Below are 16881 nucleotides of genomic sequence, written 5' to 3' on the forward strand. Positions count from 1 at the left end.
ATGGATTGACACTAATATTAACAGACCCCCCTTTGCTCTGCCAGGCCCAGTACCCTTTGCCACCAGATTATATGACGCAAACCCCTCATAATTAATTTCATCCTTACACCATGTCTCCTGGAAGCATGCGATATCAAAGAAATTAATTAAATTCTGCCAGCCCGGAAACTTCCCCTTAGATTTTAACCCTGCAACATTCCAACTGGCTATAATTATTCCATTACCCCTTGCATTGACCCTAACTGGTGTAGTAAATACAGTTGGAGGATTTCCTTCCATTGGATTTTCATTGACTGACCCCCTACAGTTATTATCAGTAAAAACTTCCTCCATTTGCGGCTCCGGAACCAGTTTAACATTAATAGTTTCAGAGCCCCGCTTATACATAGCCTTATATGGGGAAATCTGACTCTCCGGGTTAAGTCAGTCATTAGAATCTAAACTGTTGTGGGCATAAAATCGATTATGCAAGGGAATGGCTGAACCCCGCTGCTGTATCGGCGGGGGTAGCCAGGAAGAGTTATGATCATTAGGGGGCATATTAATAAGGTGGCTATAAAAAAAAGCCGAGGGGGCGTACACAAATACCGTGATCGGGCAATGATAGGGAGGCTGATCTAAGCAGAACTGTAGTGACGTGTTGAGGATATTTAAATTAACAATAACACAGTCACCTTTACAGGTCTTTCTAGAATTACCAACCCAATTGACCCTTCTTGTAGTTAAGATATCATTAGAGAGGGCCGTCGGAAATCCACATTGCTTATGCAACCAAGCAGCAGTTTTATTTTTCAGGGAATCGTGAGATTCATACTGAGACTGGGGCAAAATTGAATCAAACCATGGTACGTTAGTTAAAACCACCACATAAGGGGCACAATCAGGGGGAAGGTTAACAAAACCCTTTCTCCTTACCTCAGTCCAACCCACATTGCTTTCAGTTACCGAGGTAACCTGATTTTCTTGACTCGCAGTGTGCAGTTGGGCAGGAGCAGCTATTTGGGTGACCCTGGTCCTCTCCACAGATGGTACTTCTAACTGATTAACCTTGGACCCCTCCGCAGATGAAATTACTACCTCTTTCCTTACGTTGTGACTTACATCGGTAGTCATTGGAATACCTACCCGGGTGGTGTAGGTATCCAAGAGATTGGCCAATCTAGTTACTTCTACCGAGATCTGATCTAATTTAGCCACCAACGGTAAAATAACCTTATCCAGCTTGAAGTCAATATAGCTAAATAGCAAATTAAATTGCTCAGGGCTCAACTGGGCATGGCACTCTTTTTCTTGAATCTCGTCCCCTCCAACTATACGTGTAGAAGGTAATTGGACTCTTTTAGCCTTTTTACTCCCCCCTCGTTTTACAGGTATTTTCCAGCATGCCCTAACTGCTCTACACACCGGGACAGAATCTCCAGGATAGTCAGAAGAGTCATTTACCACCAGCTGACTAGGAGTCAATAACACTAGATCATCACTGTTAATCGGCTGGGGATCATGATCAGGACTAACATCTAGCCCAGGTACACCTGGGGAAATTGACAAGGTAGGCGGAGAAGCTGGAGGGCTACCCTGGCTGAGGGAGAGTCGATGTTCGTAGTTAATTTTATTAACAACTTTCACTAGATAGTTATCTAGTGTAGTAGGCACTGCAGTGGTTTTGATAGGTTTTTGTTTGGACATGCTTACAGCTACAAACGCACCCTATTGCACAAATGGTAAAAAAATCACGCACCCAAGCTATCAAAAATAGCACATCAAACAAAACAAAATACAAAACAATAAATCGCCAATGGGACTAGTTTAGTGCCCCAAACACAATGTGAAATGGCATTGGTGTGATAAAGGGAGACTCACAACCATGCAACAACCCTGACAACAAACGCCAAAGTCCGTGGCCCTGCCCTGCCACGTCCTGCCCCGGATGGCCACAGATGGCCCGCCCTTTGCCCGGGCTTCGCCCGGCTCGTCCTGCGTGCATCCCGCGAAGCGGGGCTCAGCGCTGCTTAAATGCGCCTCCTGGCGCTGGCGCAGCATGGGTAGAGCGCGCCGCCGCTGGGGCTGCCGGGAATTGAAGTCCCGTGATGGCGGCGGCGCTGCTTGCGGCTGCAAATGACTCCTGGCAGTGGCGGCGCAGCTTACGGCTTCGAATGACTCCTGGCGGTGGCGGCGTTATCAGCGTGGTAAGTCCCCCCACTCCGCCGGGCTCAGCGCTGCTTAAATGCGCCTCCTGGCGCTGGCGCAGCATGGGTAGAGCGCGCCGCCACTGGGGCTGCCGGGAATTGAAGTCCCGTGATGGCGGCGGCGCTGCTTGCGGCTGCAAATGACTCCTGGCAGTAGCGGCGCTGCTTACGGCTTTGAATGACTCCTGGCGGTGGCGGCGTTATCAGCGTGGTAAGTCGATTGCTTGGTACAGTGGGTCATGTCTCCAAGGCTTCTCTGGCTATCGAATGGCTGGCTCTTGTGGCCCGGTGGCGATGCCTGGGCTGCAACCACAGTGTCCGCCCTGCACTGACCATTTCTTACCCCTTTGCTTGCCCTAAAGTGTCCGTGCAGTGAGGCATCCCAAGGACCTTGTTCAGGCAATTTTCCTTCATGCCCTTGGATGACGATATTTATTCTTAAATATTAGCAACTCTATGCCATGCTGGCAATGGTTTACCAACCTTTGATAGCTTCCCCTAAGGCTATGAGAAACCCAGAAGCTCCAATGCCCCGACACTGTTCAAGAGGAATATGTTGACCCTACATTAGACAGGTGAACCTTGTTGTCTACATAATAACCTGGCACATCAGGTTGATGATGCCATGCCTCACAAATTCCCATCCCATGCCTTTACTGAACTTGCATGCAATGTTCAACTTCCTGCTCCCCTTAACTCAGTGGCCCCTCTAGTGATATCATGTTATCACCTCTGAACATATCATATTGCCTGGGTGCAATAGTCATTCTATGGTTGTCATATCCACCAGGGTTTTATGCCCCATTGCCATTATATTGTTGCTCCCAAGTGAATTACTACAACGGCGGGGTTCCTGTGCACCAGTTGTGTGTCCCATACTGTAGGGAGGAGCTGGCTCCACTTCATATCTGTTTTACCCAGCTATATCGCATTGGGGTTGCTCAGCCATATGCTGTGATACAGCTTTTTGGCACCTGTCCACCACTGTGCCCATGTGATGTACAAGTGACCCAATTTCCACACCGTTGGCTTTTCAGCTACATTCCCTGTGGTGAGAGAGTAGCTAGAGGATCACCTTCAGCCTTGTGAAGTCAATTGGAAGTCTCATGTCACAACTCCTTGGCTGTATGTGATACCAATCCCTCATCACTGTGTGGCAATAAAAAGTGTTTGCTGGGTCTAGTCCCCTGCACAATTTCAAGTGGTATGCTATGGCACTAAGGTGGGAATGCACCCAAGCTCTGGACCTGATGTGTGGTGTGTGAAGGACCACCTTGTTACTGGTGCAGGTTCTCACATCCCCCTTTGCTTTTGTGGACCGTTCCACACACTTATTGTAGGTGGCTGCGGTTTTGGGCACCAGGGTACTGTCAATGAATACCACTAGGTCAACTCCACAACTTCCCATAGGACGGGGGTAGTAGTGTCATCTGTCTGTCCTCCCACAGCGCCAATTGGTAGAACCTCTCCCACTAAAAGCATGAGAGAGCTTCAGCAATGGACTGGCTGACTCCGGAGCGCGTGGCTCATGGTTCAATCCTCAGCATCATGTAACTCTGGGAAATAGCTCACTTAATCTCCCCGACGGCCCCCAGCGCCTTGAGACCCTTAGGGGTACTTAACTTGTGCTTTACAAATACCAGGGTATGGCTAAAGTATTCTCCAGCTGGTAGCCTACAAAGGTGCTGGAGCAGTTCTAAAACTTTCTGGCTGAGTGCCACTCCTACATTTACTGCTTGCACCACTGCATGTTTGTCAGACAACATTGTCACCTACTCCTTTGCCAGGTGCTATTCCCACAGGGAAAAAGCCAGTACTATGGGTAATAACTCCTACAGCATAACATTTCTAGTCAGTCCTGCCATCTGCCAATTCTCTGGCCACTTTTCTGTGCACCATGCTGTGCCCAGAATGGCACCGAAGCCCTGGCTACCTGCCGCATTTATGTACTGGTTCAGCTGCTCTTCCATCACGCAGCGTTCCCGCCATACCAGGATCCCTTTGAACTTGTTCAGGAAGTTCTGCCACTGCTGCAATTCTCTCTTGACTCCACAGTCAGCCTGACCCTGTGATGTTTCCTTATGATGTCCTTTGTCAGCCATGCCAGATGCCTGGCAATGTGCACCCCGCTGGGACGACGCTGGCGGCAAAGTTGAGCTTCCCTAGTAAATACTGTAGCTCTTTTAGCATTGCCTTTCTATTGGCTATTAGCCCCTCAATATCCAGCCTTAGGTCTGGTATTGTCTGGTCCAGTAGTCAGCATACTCCCTCTTTTAAATCTAGCCCTATCCCTTGGAATGTCTGGCATGTTGTGGGGCCCACTGTCTTATGCGCCAGCGGCACCCTGAGCCTGTTTTGACAGGCATTTGAATTGCCCCAACATTAGATTACATTGCTCCATGTAGTGTAGTTTTTCCTCCTCTAGGAATTTCTCACCCAGTGCCCTCCAAGGAATGTGCTAAGCGCCTTAAACTAAGCACATGATTTAGCATAGCCCATAGGCAGGCATTTATCATACTCCAAGGCTCCATCCAAATGGAAACCCAGGAGATGATGACTGTCTGGATCTCCTGGGAGGAGCCATAACCACTTTTGCTTTTAGGGCTCCCATACCTGTCATCCTTAAAAGGTCTATCGCCTCATCCAGCGTGCCATAGGACACAGAGTTCCACTCCTGATCTAAACCATCATTCACTGAAACTCGCTCAGGGTAGGGTAAATAGTGGATACGCCTGAACTTGCCCGGCTCTCTCTTGAGGACCACCTCTAGAGAAGATACAATGAAGTCTTTTGGTGACAGCTTTTCAAATAGGCCGGCCACATGGAACAATTATAGTTCCTTGGCACTTTTTGCCTTGCCACTTTGGCATTGTCTGTGACAGATTTAAAGATGTTGCAGAGCCACCCTCTACAGGCCCTACACAGGGTATGATGGTAATTCCTGAAGCCCTCCGCTGGTAAGTGTGCATCGTCCTTCCTATAGTATTGGTTGAGTAACTGGAGTAGGTACTGGTATTTAATTGGGGTCGGCGCCAATCCTTCACCCTACTGCTTTCTTTTGTTGGGTCGCAGCCACTTTCTGAAGGGAACCTTTTTCTCCCTACTCCATTTCCCCTTCTTACACTCACTGGCTGGATGGCACCCCCCGCAACTGCTGCAAGCGTGTTTGAATTTGCAAGCCAAACCCTATTTGCACTCACCCATCTCAAACTTCAAGCAGGCAGCAGGCAGCAGGGCAGCAGGTTGTGACCATGTGTGTTTAGCCCCTGAGTTTGCCTTTACTGCCCTGCTGGTATCACTCTGTTCTCTGATTGCCCCTGTATGAATGAAAGGACTACTCATGTGTCTCCAGCCCCTTTTGCGTACTAAACATGTGTTCTGTGAACTCTGCTACATCCTTGTGATCCCAGTCTATGATGGATCATGCCTGAATCTTTGCCCTAAAGCCTTTATCATACTTAAACCAAGACTACCATTGGTACTTGCACTGCACTGCATGCACCGTTTGTTCACATAACAAAAATGCTGCTCCACTGTATGGAAATATTTCAACAAATACACTAAAGTGCGAACACCCATTTTCAATAGACCTCTCTAGCTCAGGCTGGCACCTTTCCCTCTTGTCCTCCTCTTTCTTGTCTTGTATCACAAGATGTAGCCCTGTCTGTCTGGCCTCAAGCAATGAAAATATATCAATGAATTCCTTTTACCATATAACGCTGTTTAACGGACAAGGTACCCAGGATTGCCAGCCCGGTCTCAGGCGCTATTATAGGTGGATCACCTGGGGAAGGACTAATGAATTTGCTAGCCAGTTTACCATTAGCCCCTCCCAGTGCAGATCTGCTTGCCCATGCAACTGTTAGGTCCGCCCACTGCGAGTCACACATCTCTGGCCCTTGAGCATCCTGCTTCACCCCCTCCAGTTCTCTTGATCCTTGCACACCCTGCTTATATGTGCAGATCGCTGTCTGTGCTGTTATGCAATCCTGCCCCCAAACCTGCACCTGTCCTAGCCAGTAATAAAGACTCAGCCATGGGAAAGCTGAAGGGAGGGAGGCTCCAAGGCTTCCCACCCCTTGCCATGGCCACCATGCTGGGGGTACCATTAATTGGGGGCAGCAAGGAATACGTGTACCCCATGGGTTGCACTGGTGATTATTGTGCCCTTTGGGTTGCTGGAGATTTACCCTGCCAACTGGGAGGGGCTATCTTCTTCTACATGCCTCCTGGCTCCATGGGCTTTCTGTCTCTCTGGGCCTCTCCTTGAACTTTGTGGGCTTTTTGTGCCCCTTTTCTCCGGTTTGTCATCTCAGGGGGGGGCCCAATTGTACTGCCCCCCTTATTTTACTGATGTTTGTCCCACTCAGCACACTCCATGGGCTACTTCATGGCCCTCACGAGTGCTGTGGCTTCACCCCCTGTCACCACTGTTGCCTTTAAATATTTGGGCAAAAGACAGTAATTGGTCCCTTTAAGTATCAGGGCAAATGACCAAGATGGTTACGCTGTCTCTTTTGATATCCGGACCCAAATTTGGCCTTGCAACAAACTTCTTTGCTCCTTCTTCGACCGCTTGTGCCCCTCCCCACTCCTTCTCTCATTATCGTATAGTAGTGGGGAAAGGTTGTACTACATGTGCTTCACCCTGTCAATCCTAGGGGCTTCTGCAAAGCAAAGGAGCCCCAGCACCTCCAAGAAGGGACTTGGTTATCACAGTTATCACAATTTTCACAGTCAGGGGTGAGCTCTCAATTTGAGCTCCTTCTTCTCGCCAGTGCACTCGAGGGAGAGCCTAGTGAGGTATCTGGCAGTGTGCCAATTCGGAAAGCCACTGTGCTACCTGTTCTCATCTCCGCTTGATGACCAGAGAGCCATGCTCTCCCCCCACAATTCAGGCTGAGAGGTAGTGATGAAGTCAGCGCCTGACCCTGCGGTGGCTCCTCCGGTGCAGCAGCTTTGTTCATCGTCTTCCGCCTCACCAGTGTGCTGCAGTTGCTCCTCCAGAGAATCTGCTCTCCCCCACTGCTGTCAGGCTTCTTTTGTGCTGCTGGGTAGTGAGGAAGTTGGCGCCAGATGCCTCAGTCATTCTTCTGGTGCAGAAGCCATGTTTCTCCTTTCCCGCCTCATCAAGATGCTGCAGCCGCTCCTCAGGGGCGGCGCTTACTTCTTTGCATGTCGCAAGGGCCCAGATGAACCCTTTTCTGGTCTGCTTCCTGCATCCTGCCGTGTACAACTGATAACTTTTCCCAGCAACAATGCTGGGGAATGCTTGTCCCAGTCACCTTTTGGCTGCGTTTGTGCCCATGCCCCCTTTCCTTCAATTGGGCAGTTCAAATGTATACTGCTTTTGGTGAGCTCCCGCGCCCTGTCATTGCCAGACACTTTGTTGCTGCTCACTGGGGCAGGGGTAAAGCTCCCCACTGGCTATGGCTCCTGGTCCAGTTGGAAATGGAGCTCTAGAAAGAACTAAGGGGCATATCAGCAACAACCGGCGATAATTATCGCTAAGCGCACTTAGCGCTAGGATAATTATTGCCGGCTAGCGTGGATTTTTATTGCTGAGATAGCATGCTATTAGCAACGCTTATCTCAAAAGCGATAAAAATCCTCAAGCTAACTGCCTAATGTGAGATTATCGCTGGAAACCCAGCGATAATCTCACGCAATGTGGCGTGAGCTTGATGATAGGGACTCACAAACTTAGCTATGATATCCACCTTCCATAGGATATCATGGCTAAGCCAGTCCTGAAGCAGGCGTAAGGAAAGTAGTGATAACAGGGGTTATCACTACTTTTCCTGCCGCTATGCTTCATAACGTGGGGCTTGATGATAGGAGAAATGTCGCTTAGCGACATTTCTCCTGTCATGTCAGGTCAGGAACGCCCACTTTGTATCTCATTAGAGATGCAAAGCTGGGGGTTAGGAATTCCTACGCTAACGCAAGTTTTCACGCGTTAGCATCAGCTTGCTAATTAGGCGATAAAATTATTGCCGCTTTTCAGCCGAAAAAGGCCGCAAAAGCGGCGATAATTCTATCGCCTCGCCTTGCTGATATGCCCCAAAGTCATATTTGAATAGAAATGATCAAAGTTTTCTTGTCTATTTACTTAACTAAGCAAAATACTACTTGTGATTGCATATGACAACGGTATGTGGTGATAAGTCTCCTGCTCTGCAGCTGATGAAGGTAAGTGGCACAGGCAGGACAATCCTTTGTGTCTAGTGCCTGTGTGTATTCTTGAACTAATCTAGAATAAATGTTAGTAAAATAATCTTCTTTCATGTAGCTCACAAATAATGCCTTTAATTTTGTGTCATTTATCGGGTGCGCAGATGTTGCAGTTTCAGGTGAAGACATACGCTTCTCTGTCTCTGGTGACAAATAAAACCCTATTCATGTTGTTGTTATCACTAACACAGTTACTTAAAATATAATACCCATATCAAATCTGTCAAAAGAATTATAAAGCACTGCAAAGCAAGGAGAATGCACTCAAAATGGGGGAGAAATCAATGAAAATTAAGGAAAAGAAAGAAGGCACTCAAAAAAGGGGGGCAAAGGCAAAGAGAAAGCAGTGAAAGTGATGGGAAAGCAAGGAGAAAGCACTCAAAAAACGTGGGAGAAAACAAGGAATAAGCAATGAAAATTAGGGAAAGGCAAGGAGGAATAAGTGGAAAAATAGAGATAAAAGCAAAGAGAAAGTAGTAAAAACAAGGGAAAAGCAAGAAGAAGCCACTCAAAAGACAGGGGAAAAAGCAAGGAGACAAAAGGAGCAGCAGCACAGGAAGCGCTGGGCCTGGGGCCTTCTCAAAGCAGTGGCACTCCAGCCTCCATTAAGCAGGTCCTGGGAGGAGGGAGGTGCACTGGAGGTGGTGGGAAGGCTAGGCGGAGGCAGGAAAAAGGCGGCAAGGAGGCAAAAAACAGGCAGAAAGCAATGAAAACGAGGGTAAAGCAAGGAGAAGGTACTCAAAAAACAGGGGAAAAAACAAGGAGAAATCAATGAAAACAAGTGGAAAGCAATGAGAAGGAAGTCAAAAAACATGTGGAAAAGCAAGGAGAATGCAGGGAAAACCAGAAAAAAGCAAGGAGAATGCACTCAAAAAACAGGGAAAAACAAGGAGTAAGCAATGAAAATGAGGGAAAGGCAAGGAGAAAGAACTGTAAAAATAGAGGAAAAAGCAAGGAGAAAGCAGTGAAAAGAAGGGCATAGCAAGAAGAAGCCACTCAAATACAGGGGAAAAAGCTAAGGGAAAGCAGTGAAAACAAGGGAAAAGCAAGGAGATAAACAAGGAGAAGACAGGAACAAAAGTGGTACAGCAGCAGCCCGTATGGAGCTGGGCCTGAGGCATCCAGATTAAGGATTTTGCATCTAGCTGTATTTAGAAAACACATTTGCCTGTAGTCAGATCGTTAAGCAAAATATAGCAACAATAATTTCAACAGTTCAGTTCCGATTTCCTTAAAGCAGTTTCTAGGATCTTTCTTTTTGGGGTTAGTTTATTTTCAACATTACTTACATCAGTCTTGGTATGGTCGTTCCTATCCCTACTCCATCTTCTTCTAAATGTGTTAGCCCTACTCTTCTACTACAGCCCTGGGGGTTGAGAAATCTTAAAACTATTTTTTTTATTTCAGTCTTTCACAATTTTTTATTCCATGGTGTCCCTTAAACTTTTCTTTCGTTTTAGAAATCTTTCCAAACAGCTTTTTCCCAATTTTGTTTTTAGTGTTATGTCATAGGGGATCAGTTCTGATCTGCAATCAAGCAATTCTTCCACTGTCACATTTGATTTGTGTAGTATGCTCTTTCAGGTGCAGAATACCTTTGACAAGGCACTCTTGCTCTTTTTGATCTTCTTGGTGCCTGCTGATCTTCTTGTGTGTCACGTATACCGCTTGATTCTGTCTCTTCAGCAATTGTATGCGGATCAACTGACACACTCAATCTCAATTTTCTTTGACTATGATTCTGTAGCCATTTAGTATTGTGAGTTACTCTTCTTGATCCATTTCTTTTTCATTCACCCGGTCCTCTATTTGTTCTGAAATCGCCTCAACTGTTCTCTCAGGTTGAGATCTTGTTTCTTCTTCTTCAAAAACTTTAATGCCACATTGTGAAATCACAGGAACCTGGATTGGTCAAACTGTTTGTCGTTCTTCAGCCCTCTCCTCTACTTGCTGTCTCTTAGAATGTATGACGTTACAACGCATGCTATTACAACGCATACCTTTACAACGCATTTTTTACAACGCTAGTACTATTACAACGCATTACTTTACAACGAATTCTGTTACAACGCCAAACCTATTACAATACTGAAAAGTGCTGTTACAACGAAGTATATTACAACGCATACCATTACAACGCGATTTTTTTTTTAAATTAAAAGTACAATAAAATCTGGAACGGGATGCAGGGAAATTAGGGGTTTTAGGGTGGGGAAGTGTATTAAAACGTGGAGAAGAACTGTACGTAAATCGACCAAAATGCAGTAACAAATTAATACTCGGGTATTAAAATTAATACTCGAGTATTAAAATCAATACTCAAAATTCCCCATAAAAATCCGTTTTAAGACATTTGTAAGTTTTTAAATAATAATGAAAAAATAAATTACAGTACATACACATTTTTAACATGAAAAGATCGCAAACTAAGTAAACTAACGAAAACATAACACACATACACATAGGCGCCATTTTAACCATCTCACTTATAAAACTTGTCCTACCACAGTTTCTATGTAAACAATACCAAAAGACATGTTCCAAAATGGATGCCAAAACGGGGCAAATGAATGAAAACAATATTTCTTTAAAAGCATTTTTAAAATATCATTTTCCACAGTAAAACAAAGCATTAAAAAAAACACAACGAACGCAGTTTTTAAAAAAATTAATAGTGACACACAGTAAAACTTATAAATACAAGTGAGACACCATTTTGCACTCAGTTGATTATCAACTAGCAGAGAGAGCAGACGTAATAAGCTGACCCTCTGTCACCTGCACTGCGACCTCCTCAGAGAGAGCACGGAATTCACAACAGAGCAAGTACTAGTAAGTTATTAATATATATGTAAACGATAGTTTATAGAAAAATATATTTTCTTAAACCACAAAAAATATTTTTTCACTTAATAATAAAAACTTAAGAAATGAACTGTTTCAAATATAATATCAATAAAATAAAACTCAAAATTAAAACAAGTAATTTATTTTCCTCAACCAGAAAATCGGAAGATTTTTACATTCCACAGCAGCTGAACCTATTTGGACATCCCCACCACGTAAACGACTGACAAACTCAATTGTTTAGGTAAATGTTATTTTTGTGGCATGGTTTTACTTGTAAAATTTATTTATAAAAATTTCATAAAGTCATGTATGCCAATGGTGTTTTTTTTTAATACTCAATCACACCGCATAAAAATCAAAATTTTCTTTTTATAACCAACGTTGACAAAGGAACAATTTTATTTTTTTATTTTCTCCAACAGTGAACATCTTTTCACAAAAACCTTTTAACCTCCAGCAAACATCAGGATAAAGGCACGATAACAAAATACCTACTAGAAAAGGTATGTTTTCTTTCCCATTTTATTATAACGATACATTAGAAATCCTTACTTTTGCAATTATTCCTCCTGTATCGTACCTAATTTGAAAACTAATGGATAGTTTTGAGAAACAAAATTCAATTTCTTCTGTAGGAAAGAGCACCATCAGTGATATTTTTGTGTAGGGTAGGGGTACATATCTATATTTCTACTACAGTAATGTGTTTTAATTAGGACAGTATCATGTAGTACTAGTTATATTGTATGTCTGTTTAATTTTAAAAAAACTCAAGTACTACATTTCTACCCACCGTTAATTATCTTTTTTTCGCCTTTTTTCCAGAACAGAAAAGATTTTTTTTCTCACAACTAAAAATTTGAGCCAACAAAGAAAAACATCCTCTACCACCTCATCCACAAAAGCAAATTCTCAAAAACAAGGTATTTTTTTACAGCACGGATTCTTTACCTTCAAAATATTTGACTAACTATCACATAGCTAAATTTCAAAGAAATAATCAATGTAATTATGATTACATTTTCCAATTTTAGATTTATATTTCATGTCTAAAGAATGTATTTTTCATTACTGAAATAGTTATGTGCAGCAACTTATATCACATGTGCAATTTTTTGTGGAATAATTTTACTAAACACATTTCTCAACATCGTTCTGTTTTCAAAGTTTTTTCATTTTTCACTTTTTCAGACATTTATTTATCCATTCCCCAACAAATCACCTCAAAAGTGTCTACACAAACCGACTCAGCAATACCACTGAACAGGAGTCTGCCAGAAAACCAATTCGGAAAAAAAGGTAATTTAGACAAACATTGTAAGTTGCAACAATTTTTAAAATGTACCATGCTGTAGAGTTAACAATTTACTTTTCCAAAATCTGGAAGGTGCAGCAGTAGGGTAAGTGTTGGATAGTGTAGGGGTATTAATTTACTATTCTAACTCCAGGGGGTGCAACAGTAGGGTAAGTGTTGGATAGTGTAGGGGTATTAATTTACTATTCTAACTCCAGGAAGGTGCAGCAGTAGGGTAAGTGTTGGATAGTGTAGGTGTATTAATTTACTATTCTAACTCCAGGAAGGTGCATCAGTAGGGAAAGTGTTGGATAGTGTAGGGGTAACAATTTACTATTCAAACTCCAGGAAGGTGCTGCAGTAGGGAAAGTTTTGGATAGTGTAGGGGTAACAATTTACTATTCTAACTCCAGTAAGGTGCATCAGTAGGGAAAGTGTGGGATAGTGTAGGGGTAACAATTTACTATTCTAACTCCAGGAAGGTGCATCAGTAGGGAAAGTGTGGGATAGTGTAGGGGTATCAATTTACTATTCTAACTCCAGGAAGGTGCTGCAGTAGGGAAAGTGTGGGATAGTGTAGGGGTATCAATTTACTATTCTAACTCCAGGAAGGTGCTGCAGTAGGGAAAGTGTTGGATAGTGTAGGGGTATCAATTTACTATTCTAACTCCAGGAAGGTGCATCAGTAGGGAAAGTGTTGGATAGTGTAGGGGTATCATTTTACTATTCTAACACCAGGAAGGTGCTGCAGTAGGGAAAGTGTTGGATAGTGTAGGGGTATCAATTTACTATTCTAACTTCAGGAAGGTGCATCAGTAGGGAATGTGTGGGATAGTGTAGGGGTAACAATTTACTATTCTAACTCCAGGAAGGTGCTGCAGTAGGGAAAGTGTTGGATAGTGTAGGGGTATCAATTTACTATTCTAACTCCAGGAAGGTGCAGCAGTAGGGTAAGTGTTGGATAGTGTAGGTGTATCAATTTACTATTCTAACTCCATGAAGGTGCTGCAGTAGGGAAAGTGTGGGATAGTGTAGGGGTATTAATTTAATATTCTAACTCCATGAAGGAGCTGCAGAGGTGAAAGTGTTGGATAGTGTAGGGGTATTAATTTACTATTCTAACTCCAGGAAGGTGCATCAGTAGGGTAAGTGTTGGATAGTGTAGGTGTATTAATTTACTATTCTAACTCCAGGAAGGTGCAGCAGTAGGGTAAGTGTTGGATAGTGTAGGGGTAACAATGTGCTATTCTTACTGCATCAGTAGGCAAAATAAAGGATTGAGTACATGTTATGTTTTGTATACAAATATTAATAAATATCAAGCTAAATGTTTTATCTTTTCTCCTTTTTTCAGATAATGTCTAGCCTTGGAGCAGCCAACTTCGTTAAATCCAGGAAGGGCAAAAATCTGTTAAACCATGGTGGATACATATATAGTAAGGAAAGAATAAGTTTAACTAGAAATCATTGGAGGTGCGTGCAATACTACACTACCCATTGCAGTGGCAGAGCGGTTACTGTTGATAATTTGGTTGTGAAAACCACAGAACATAACCACTCTGCCTCTGCAATGGATGTAGAAATCAGAGAGACAATTAATGAGATGAAAGCTATTGCAAGCACCTCCAATGATTCTACAGGATCCATTTTAAGGGAGGTTGCACAGCATGTCCCCAGTCATGTTGCTAGCAACATGCCTATAATACCCAATTTGAGAAGCATTATTCAGAGACAAAAGCAGGCAAGTAATATTCAATTGTCTACACCACATACATTCTCTGACATTAGAATTCCTCATGATCTTTCTATTTCTTTTTCTGATGAACCTTTCCTTCTGCATGACAACGAAAACCCTCAGAAACGTATTTTAATTTTTAGTACCCCCCGTAACCTTGCTAAGTTAGAAAGTAGTGAAATTTGGATGATGGATGGGACGTTTAAAAGTACACCCCATCCTTTCACTCAAATTTACACTATACATGCTAAGATTAACAATAGTGTAATTCCCTTAGTGTATAGTTTGCTACCTGATAAGACTTCTGCAACATACACTGAACTTTTATCAGTGATTAAAAGCAAAACATCTGCAAGTCCTCGAAAAATAATAATCGATTTCGAATTGAGCATGATCAATGTGATCACCAAAACGTACACGGATACCCAAATTCAGGGATGTTTTTTCCATTTTTCGCAGGCATTTTGGCGTAAACTACAAAAAACATCCCTAGTTGCAGAATATTCTCGGGATAGCAAATTACAGTTTGAACTAAAAAAATTAACTGCACTTTGTTTTGTTCCTCCCGAAAGTGTGGACGAGTACTACACTGCAATTATAGAATCTGTTTATTATACGAGTAACCTAAGCAGATCGGGTCGCAGGAGGAAGCCACGATTCCATGTGGAGTGGTGGAACTGCTACACGAGTTGTTTAGAGGGAGAGGCCAAAACAAACAATGCCATTGAGGGGTGGCATAACTCCTTCAATCATACAATTGGAAAACCACATCCGAACTTCTACTCATTTTTGGAAACTTTGAAGAAGGAGCAAAGTTTCCAAGAAATGAGATTAGCACAAACACTCGCAGGTAGTCTAAACCCACGAGTAACAGTCAAAACAAGGGAAATGTCTGAGAGACTATTGGCAATTCTACAACAGTTTTCGTTGTGTGTGGCTATAGACTACCTCGAAAATCTTTCTAACATTCTTTCTTTTTAAAACAATGAATTTGCTTACTTTCCTGCTTTGCTAAAAATTATAGTAATTACAATAATTCAATTGGCATACAAATATTTTTTTTTAAAAAATTTTTTCAAATTAATAAGTCGGGTTTTTTCCATTTTTTCAAACAAATCTTCATTTCATCAAAACTAAACCAATGTTGAAAAATTTTACTGTTCCATAGTATTCGAACCATTTATCATTATCGGTACGCCATTTTTTAAATTATCGAAAAAATCCAATTTCAATTCCGTCAAAACCAATCACCAAAACTCAATCCGAACTATAAAATAGAAATTAAACCATATTCCTTAATACACATTGCAGCTGAATTTTCATTTGTATTTCAAAATAAGATTTACAAAATATTAAAGTACGCACAATTTTTTTACCAAGAAATGAAGATCGACAGTACATCTTTATCTTCGGAAACAAAGAAATCAACTGTCTAAACCGTAACTTTTTATTTAGAAAGAGTTACATACTTTTTTAAAATAACTAACTTACTTTCAGCGACCCGACATAGGCATGTATTAATGACATTAATGTGGACATGTTTAACAACTTTTAAAACATCTATTAGTTTTCCAGCAACCTCCCCTTATTCTTTCCTTACTATATATGTATCCCTTAAAAAGGTTTAATCTATAATATCAACAGAAAATATTTCCTACCTGGACGCAGATCAGCTTCCTGCTGCTTCCTCCTCCGATGCTCTGCAAAATGGCGTATTACGTCGACGCACACGTCCTTACGTCATCGCGTGCTTCTCTATTTATGGCGGACTACTTTTTTACATTCAACTGTAATTAAATGTTAATATATGTAAATAAAATATTTATATTTTGTTTAAAAATTAAAACTTACTTTGAAAAATTAATGAAAAATATGTTTAATTTTTTCATGTTTTTTAAATCAAATAAAATAGTGATATTAATATTTGTTTCCTATCATTATTTTTAATTAAGTTTTTAAATCTCCAATATTGTAATTTAATAACTGTAAAATTACTTAATATGTTCCTTACCTTGGCTCTATTGCCTTTTCCTTTCAAAACTTCCTCTTACTTCACTTTCTGTACCTTCTTTTCTTGTTCCGCGGGCTGTATATGCTGAGGCTGCCAAAATAAATAAAGGACAAACACGCTCATAGACTTCAATGGAAAACCGTGGGAAATAAATTCAAAAAGTAAGTTATAATTGTTATTTCTGATTTCTAAATTTTAAAAATGTTAAATTGGTATAATTATTACTGTAAATATTTTTTAATGTTGATATTAATATTTTAAATATATTATTAATTTTTTTATATAATAAATTAATCAAAAATACACTTCCATTTATTTTTAAAAGGACACTTTCTTTTAAACATATAAATACTCTTGTCTTTTCATATGTGATAAAAATACTCTAGTATTTAAAAATAGGTACTCAATCATTTTTCTATATATTTAAATATTATATACTCTTTAATATTTAAGAAAACTTATTTTTAAGTAGATAAATACTCAACATATAAAATAAGTTTTTATTAAGTATCTATTTTTTATATTTTAAAACACTAAACTAAATGTTCAAGAATTAAATTTTAAAAAATCA

General features: G+C 41.6%; 1 long non-coding RNA gene across 1 annotated transcript; it reads left to right on the forward strand.

Annotated features, from left to right (window-relative positions):
• The first annotated feature begins 11918 nt into the window (after window positions 1-11918).
• On the forward strand, window positions 11919-14266 carry LOC146834636 (uncharacterized). The gene is made up of 3 exons (XR_014960317.1): window positions 11919-12193; window positions 12462-12569; window positions 13919-14266. It is a non-coding gene; the product is annotated as an uncharacterized LOC146834636 (long non-coding RNA).
• Window positions 14267-16881: the final 2615 nt, after the last annotated feature.

The sequence above is a fragment of the Triturus cristatus genome, chromosome 4_2 (genome assembly GCF_964204655.1).
Source record: "Triturus cristatus chromosome 4_2, aTriCri1.1, whole genome shotgun sequence".
Lineage (NCBI taxonomy): Eukaryota > Metazoa > Chordata > Amphibia > Caudata > Salamandridae > Triturus > Triturus cristatus.